Raw genomic sequence first — 8,938 nt, forward strand, 5'->3', positions numbered from 1 at the left:
TGGCATTATTTAATCCACTGTACCCACACTTCCCCAACAAAGAGAGCAAAGGGGCAATACTAACCCATTTTACCTCCACATTCCCGACCAAAAGAGGAGGAAGGTGATGAATGAACTCCCTCTATCTCCACCTCCAGCAGGGAGAACCCAAAGGCAATTTGCTGAGCTGACCAGAGAGAGGGAGATTATTAACTCAATATCTTCCCAGTCCCCAAGCAGGGAGTTTGGAAGTAAACCCTTCTCTAGACTAAGAACTCAGTTACTGACATTACAAGACGGCATGTAGCTTACTGGCTGAAGGGTTTAAAAGGCCACAATGACAAAGATGTTCTGAAAGTATCTATTTGTGCAACATAATTGTTTTAGCACTCTTGTTCGTCTTATCAGTATGCTAAAACTGATTCCCCATAATCTAAATCCAGACTGGTGATTGAATTCTCCCTGGGTTTTCACTGTTCTCTCCTGAGGCACCTCCTTGTATTTTTGCATTCGGTCACCTGATGGCAGCTTGCAACTCACAGAAAACACATTTATAAGCAGAAAGTTCAACATATTCTACATCGGTATCAATAATACCCACAACTGGCAAAGCTACAGGCAGCTGATACAAACACACAGACAGATTAAGACACAAACACTACACACACATGCACACAGACCCACACACGCTCACGCGTAGACACAAACACACACATAGACACACACATAGAAACACATGCATGAATATACACCCACGCACAACGAACCACACATATTTTGACACAAAAACACACGCAAACATGCGCAAAAATTCACAAACATGCACATAAACACAAAAAGACACATGTTTATACACACACATACACACGTGCAGCCACACACACAAATCCACACACAAGCGGCTACACAAATGTACACAGACATATACAACCACATGTCCACACAGATACACAAACATATAAAACCAGACAAGTAGGCTGACAGAAGAATATGAAACACAAATGTAACCAATAACATGTACATTAGCAGAGTTTTACGATGACAGAAATATTTCCATTCAAACAGAGATAATAATCCACATTAACACACTAATGGGCACACGTGGACCATATTAGCAGATTCGTACACACATTGACACGAACACACATGAATACACATGGGGTCATCAATACACATCAATAGATAGTTAGAAACAACCATCAACGCATAAATCGCACTGCTGCCTCACAGCGCCATAAACCCGGGTTCAATTCCAGCCTCGGGTGATTGTCGGTGTGGAGTTTCCACGTTCTCCCGGGTCTATTCCTGTTTCCACCGCGTGCTCCAGTTTCCTCCCACAGTCCAAAGATGTGCAGGTTAGGTGGATTGGCCATGCTATATTACCCCTTAGTGCCCACAACGTGAGGTGGAGTTACGAGGTTCTGGGGACAGGGCAGGGGCATGCGTCCAGGTAGAATGCTCTTTCGGAGGGTCGGTGCAGACTCAATGGGCCGAATGGCCTCGTTCGGAACAGTAGGGATTTTACGATAATGATTCTATGATGAAATACACACATGAACAAACACACACAAACGCACTTATCCAGACACAAACATTAAGACACTGACATGCATGTTGAACGTAGATAGACACATTAACACTTTTATTACTGGAAAGGGAAGTATAAACTGATATTAACACAGGCATTAATATATAAACATAGACTTCAACACACAAACACACACAATCAAACACTCATATATACACATTAACAGAAGATAAACAGAGTTCCCATACAGACGCTGACACACAAATACAGAGATCAATACTAACTGACACATGAACACACACAATGACACTTACAAAGACATCGGGACACACAAAAGAAGAGGAAAGAAACACGAATTTCGCATCTACACAGCCACAAAAGATAAAGAACAAACACAAACGGCAGGCAATGGCGGCACGGTGGCATAGTGGTTAGCACTGCAGCCTCACGCCACCATGGACCTGGGGTTGATCCCGCTCCTGGGTCTCTGTCCCAGTGGAGTTTCTCCGTGACCCGTGGGTCTCACCCCGACAACCCAAAGATGTGCAGGGTAGGTGGATTGGTCACGCTAACTTGCCCCTTTATTGGAAGAAAAAAGTTACAGAGATCGATTTCTGAGTGTCATGAACTCAATAGTAGATATGCAATGACAAATATATTAAAGAATGAATTAACAGCGGGAGAAAATGAAGCGAGAATATTAAAAATATATCCTGGATTAATAAACAATCTAATTATATTTATTCGGCTCTATCCCCGTAGATACCACAGAGCACACCTGGACTGAAGACAATGAGGATGATAACGGCAACACCTGGACAACCGCTTCCACATTCATCACCCTGTTCTTCCTGAGCATTTCCTACAGCGCTGCAGTCACTCTGGTGAAGGTGAGAAGATTCAACCCACTCACACTTCAAACTGACAGAAGCCGTTTCAAAAATCTCTAAATGTTTGATTGATTAAAAACTCTAACATCAATGTCCCAGATCATAAACATCTGCTTCATCATTTTCTCTCTCTTTTACAGATCAAGTGATCGGTTGACGTTCGGACGCTGTAGATTTTCCTCAGCTGTTTATCATGGTCTGTGTGTGACACAAATACAATATCTCCTCTTGGTGACTCTAACAGTAAAATCCTCTCAGTTAATTATTCTGCATCTGTAACTGAGACAATCATGGACAGTATTTCTGCTTTTCAGTTTGAAATGTACGAGATAATTTTGGCTGTAATGTAATTGTAGCTAATAATTTCTCTCAATGTTATGTCTAAATAAGTAACTTATCTCGTTCCTTATTTACAACAGTTGCCTTCCCTTTATGTTGAGCTCCTGTCCTCTCTTTCTGGTGTCTGTTACAGTTGTACATACATTTGGCAGCTCAGAGGGCATGTGTTCTGTTCTCACTGTGACCCTCAATCGTTATGTTCCCTTTTGTAAACATCAAAATAAACTTTTCTGTAATATTTTCTCTGAAATTGTAATAAATATTGAATGAAAAATGAAGAAAATAAGACTTTGCTGAACTCCTTTCTCTCAGGCCCATCGGCACCGCTCCATTTCCCCGATTATCCAGTTGTCTCCCCTTTCCCAGACAGATATTTCTCACCAGTCCTGTCTGGGATGTTTCTGAACTCAAGGCCCCAGTGAAAGCGCCACTGCGCCACCAGGCGGCCAATCCGGGTAACGACACCTTCGCCTTTGCCTTATTTTGGTAAACTCCAGAGACAGAATGCCAGCTAAAGAATTCCACGGATTCACTGCCCTCTGAGAGAAGAAATGTCTCCTCATCTCTGTCCTAAATTTGAGACCCCTTACTCTGAGATTATGCCCTTTGGTCCTAGACTCTCCCACAAGAGGAAGCAAGATGATTTTTCAGGCTGTGTAACTGGTTAAAGCTCTTTCCACAGTCAGTTCACTGGAACACTCCCACTCAGGTGGGTGTGTGTCTCGGGGCGTTTCCAGTCACACTGATGTTTGAAATCTCTTCCCACAGTCAGAACAGACAAGCACATTGACAGTTTGTGATATTTAGATCCGAATGAATTGAGTGACTGTCAGATCTTGATGTTATATTTGGTTCGAGTTGTGCAACTGCCAATCCTCCCGTTCTAATGCCTGAAAAAGAAGTTTACAAAAATGATCACTGTAAGAATAGGATAGAAATTCAAAACAGATCATTTTAGTTTCTATCGAACCTTCTTTCCTCTCTTGCTTTTCCCAAGCATGGGTCCAGTCAAAATAAAAGACCAAAATCAGCTAGAAGCCCCAACAAAAGTGTCGGGAACCTTCCTAACTGAACCAGAATATTGTTCCCAATGTCTCTGAAACACTCTGTCCGCTGAGGTATCTACTGGGTGTGGAAGGTGTCAAGCATTCCGGTGGATACCACATGCTCCCTCTGCAGGGCCACTGGGAACAGACAAGACCACGGAACAGAAGTCGGCAGCCAGAGTAACCACCGAACCCCCCATAATAATAATTTTTATTCAACCAAGTAGGCTTACATTAACACTGCAATTAAGTTACTATGAAAAGCCCCTAGTTAGCACATTCCGGCGCATGTTTGGGTACATAGACGGAGAATTCAGAATGCCCAATTCACCCAACAGAACGTCTTTCGGGACTTGTGGGAGGAAACCGGAGCACCCGGAGGAAACCCACAAGGAGAACATGCAGAATCCGCACAGACAGTGACCCTAGCTGGACATCGAATCTGGAACCCTCGAACTGTGAAGCAACGGTGCTAACCACTAAGAACAAAGAAAAGTACAGCACAGGAACAGGCCCTTCGGCCCTCAAAGCCTGTGACGACCATGCTGCCTGTCTGAACTGAAATCTTCTACACTTTCTGGGTCCGTATCCCTCTATTCCCAACCTTTTCATGTATTTGTCAACAAGCCTCTTCAATGTCACTATTGTCCCTGCTTCCACTACCTCCTCCGGCAGCGAATTCCAGGCACCCACTACCCTCTGTGTAAAAAACTTGCCTCGTACATCTCCTCCAAACCTTGCCCCTCGCACCTTAAACCTATACCCCCTAGTAATTGACCCCTCTACCCTGGGAAAAAGCCTCTGACTATCCACTCTGTCTATGCCCCTCATAATTTTGTAGACCTCTATCAGGTCGCCCCTCAACCTCTGTCGTTCCAGTGAGAACAAACAGAGTTTATTCAACCGCTCCTCATAGCTAACGCCCTCCATACGAGCCAACATCCTGGTAAATCTCTTCTGCACCCTCTCTAAAGCCTCCACATCCTTCTGGTAGTGTGGCGACCAGAATTGAACACTATACTCCAAGTGCAGCCTAAATAAGGTTCTTTTATTTAAAAAAAAATTTTTATTAAAGGTTTTCATAAAATATCAATAACAAAATGTGAAAGAAAAAAAGAACCCAACAGGGTTAAGTCCAAAACACAATCTAAAAAAGCAATCCCCCAAACCCCTCCCCCCCCGTACCTAAATAATAAATTAACATTAACACCCCGACTTAAGACAACAGGTGTATACACCCCCTCAGACCCTTCCAGTGTAAATAACATAAACAAAAATAAAGTAAACCCCCCGCCCCCCCCCCCCCCCCCACTCTCCGAGCTGCTGCTGCCATTGACCAATGTCTATCGTTCTGCCAGAAAGTCTAAGAACGGTTGCCACCGCCTAAAGACACCTTGAACCGACCCTCTCAAGGCAAATTTCACCCTCTCTAATTTAATGAACCCTGCCATATCGCTGATCCAGGATTCCATGCTTGGGGACCTCGTATCTTTCCACTGAAGGAGAATCCTTCGCCGGGCTACCAGGGACGCAAAGGCCAGAATTCCGGCCTCTTTCGCCTGCTGCACTCCCGGCTCCTCTGCCACCCCAAATATTGCGAGCCCCCAGCCCGGTTTGACCCTGGATCCTACCACCCTCGACACTGTCCTCTCTACGCCCTGCAAAATTCCTCCAGCGCTGGGCATGTCCAGAACATATGGGTGTGATTTGCTGGGCTCCCTGAGCACCTAACACACCTGTCCTCACCCCCAAAGAACCTGCTCATCCTTGTCCCGGTCATGTGTGCCCTGTGCAGCACCTTAAACTGTATGTGGCTGTGCCTCGCGCATGAAGAGGAAGAGTTCATCCTTCCTAGGGCATCTGCCCATGTCCCCTCTTCGATCTCCTCTCCCAACTCCTCCTCCCAGTTACCTTTCAACTCCACCACTGAGGCCTCCTCCTCCTCCTGCATCACCTGGTAAGTTGCCGAGATCTTCCCCACTCCCACCCCCCACCCCCCCCCCCCCCCCGAGAGCACCCTGCCCTGTACTGTGTGTGGCAGTAGCCGTGGGAATTCCACCACCTGCCGTCTGGCAAACGCCCTTACCTGTAAGTACCTGAAGGTGTTCCCCGGGGGGAGCCCGTACTTCTCCTCCAGCTCACCCAAACTCGCGAACTTCCCGTCCAAAAACAGGTCCCCCAACTTTCGTATCCCTGCCCTGTGCCACTCCGAAAACCCTCCACCTGTTCTTCCTGGGGCGAACCGGTGGTTCCCCCGTAATGTGGTCCACGCCGAGGCCCTAACTTCGCCCCCAATGCCGCCTCCACTGCCCCCAAATTTTGAGGGCCGCCACCACCACCGGGCTCGTGGTATACCTCCTTGGAGGGAGCGGCAGCGGTGCCATTGCCAGCGCCCCCAGACTCCTACCCACACAGGACGCCGTCTCCAGCCTCTTCCATGCAGCCCCCTCCCCCTCCATCACCCACTTGCGCACCATTGTCACATTGGCGGCCCAGTAGTACCCACAGAGGTTGGGCAGCGCCAGCCCCCCCCCACCCCCCCTATCTCTACTCCGCTCCAGGAACACCCTTCTCACCCTCGGAGTCCCTCGCGCCCACACAAACCCCATTATACTCCTGTTAACCTGCCTGAAAAAAGCCTTCGGGATAAACACGGGGAGGCACTGGAACAGGAACAAAACCCTTGGGAGCACCATCATTTTGATTGACTGCACCCTACCCGCCAGGGACAGCGGCAGCGCATCCCACCACTTGAACTCCTCCTCCATTTGCTCCACCAGCCTTGTAAAGTTAAGCCTATGCAGGGCCCCCCAGCTCCTGGCCACCTGGACCCCCAAATATCTGAAGCTCCTCTCCACCCTTTTTAGTGGGAGCTCGCCAATCCCCCTCTCCTGGTCCCCTAGCTGAACTATGAACAGCTCACTCTTCCCCATATTGAGCTTGTACCCCGAAAAGTCCCCAAATTCCCTAAGGATCCTCATTACCTCTGGCATTCCTCCCACCGGGTCCGCCACATACAGCAGCAGGTCGTCCGCATAAAGCGACACCCTATGCTCCTCCCCACCCCGCACCAACCCCCTCCAGTTCCTCGACTCTCTCAGTGCCATAGCCAGGGGTTCAATCGCCAGTGCGAACAGCAGGGGGGACAGGGGACACCCCTGTCTCGTCCCTCGGTGCAACCGAAAGTACTCGGACCTCCTCCTATTTGTGGCCACACTCGCCATCGGGACCTCATACAACAGCCTAACCCACCTGACAAACCCCTCCCCAAACCCGAACCTCTTCAGCACCTCCCACAGGTACCCCCACTCTACCCTATCGAAGGCTTTCTCCGCGTCCATCGCCACCACTATCTCCGCCTCCCCCTCCCTCGCCGGCATCATGATAACGTTCAAAAGCCTCCGCACATTCGCGTTCAACTGTCTCCCCTTCACAAACTCCGTCTGGTCTTCGTGGATGATCTGCGGCACACAATCCTCAATCCTCGTGGCTAAGACCTTCGCCAGCACCTTAGCATCTACATTTAGCAAGGAAATCGGTCTGTAAGACCCACATTGCAGGGGATCCTTGTCCCGCTTCAGGATCAAGGAGATCAGTGCCCGGGTCATCGTCGGGGGTAAAGCCCCCCCTCCCTTGCCTCATTGAAGGTCCTAACTAACAGCGGGCCCAACAGGTCCATATATTATTTATAGAACTCGACTGGGAAACCGTCCGGCCCCGGTGCCTTCCCCGCCTGCATGCTTCCTATCCCTTTGATCAGCTCCTCCAGCCCAATCGGGACCCCCAGTCCCGCCACCAGTCCCTCTTCCACCTTTGGAAACCTCAATTGGTCCAGGAAACGGCCCATCCCTCCCTCCTCCTGTGCGGGCTCGGACCGGTACAATTCCTCGTAGAAGTCCCTGAAGACCCCATTGATGCCAACCCCACTCCGCACCACGCTCCCTCCCCTGTCCTTAACTCCCCCGATCTCCCTAGCTGCATCCCGCTTCCGAAGCTGATGCGCCAGCATCCGGCTTGCCTTTTCCCCATACTCTAAATAAGGTTCTATACAACTGCAACAACACTTGTCAATTCTTGTACTCAATGCCCCGGCCAATGAATGCAAGCATACCGTATGCCTTCTTGACTACCTTCTCCACCTGTGTTGCCCCTTTCAGTGACCTGTGGATCTGTACACCTAGATCTCTCTGACTTTCATTACTCTTGAGAGTTCTGCCATTCACTGTATATTCCCTACCTGCATTAGATCTTCCAAAATGCATTACCTCACATTTGTCCGGATTAAACTCCATCTAGTATCTCTCTGCCCAAGTCTCCAAATGATCTAAATCCTGTTGTCTCCTCTGACAGTCCTCATCGCTATCCGCAATTCCACCAACTTTTGTGTTGTCTGCAAACTTACTAATCAGACCAGTTACATTTCCTCCAAATCATTTATATATATGCTACCGTGCAGTGCACCCCACCCAGCCACAATGCACTGTTTTAATAAGACCCAAGAGTAGATTCAGGATGTCACGCTCAGCACAAGCATACTAGATATTATAGACTGTAAGATCCACAAACTCTGCCAAGTTGACTGCAATTTAACAGATTATTATGGACATTAAACTGTGGGCGATATTTGACTCTGCAACAAATATTTAGTTAAACACGGACCTGAATAAGGAAACTTTGCAGCCACCTGTGAAGCTTAAATGTCTCGTTGTGTCAGGATGAACCAGCATTTGAGGAATATGAAATCTCTGGATTGTTGGGCTCCAAGTGCCGTATTGAACACCGGGGAATGAGCTCGAATTGGGACAGCGATAAGCGTGAGTGAGCATCGTAAACTGCTATTGTATCGGTGTGTTCTGGGTCCCAGAATTTTAACCCTGCACTCAATTGTCAGGGATGCAGCATAATAAACGCTGAACAAAGCAAATGTGTGTGAGAAGCATCTGAATCACCAGGAACCAGCCGAACCTGCAGAGCTGAATGTCTCTCAGTGCAGCCACAGTACTGTACTGTTGCTCTTTCTAGCTTTAGTCTATTTGCTCTGTTTAGGTCACCTTTGCTCATGAGTCGCCAGGTATCTTTATGATACCGCCACGTGGTTCAAGTTCAGGTTATGATTAATAACACATCAAACCGTTTAGTAAGGATTAAAACAACGG

General features: G+C 48.0%; 1 protein-coding gene and 1 long non-coding RNA gene across 2 annotated transcripts in view; both read left to right on the forward strand.

Annotated features, from left to right (window-relative positions):
* LOC140419320 (uncharacterized) overlaps positions 1-8,938 on the forward strand; it is a 270,976-nt gene that overhangs the window by 192,490 nt on the left and 69,548 nt on the right. The gene's annotated exons all lie outside the window — the stretch shown is intronic.
* The window catches only part of LOC140419326 (uncharacterized), a 304,049-nt gene that overhangs the window by 19,691 nt on the left and 275,420 nt on the right, over positions 1-8,938 (forward strand). The window lies entirely within an intron of this gene.

Source organism: Scyliorhinus torazame, chromosome 5 (assembly GCF_047496885.1).
Source record: "Scyliorhinus torazame isolate Kashiwa2021f chromosome 5, sScyTor2.1, whole genome shotgun sequence".
Lineage (NCBI taxonomy): Eukaryota > Metazoa > Chordata > Chondrichthyes > Carcharhiniformes > Scyliorhinidae > Scyliorhinus > Scyliorhinus torazame.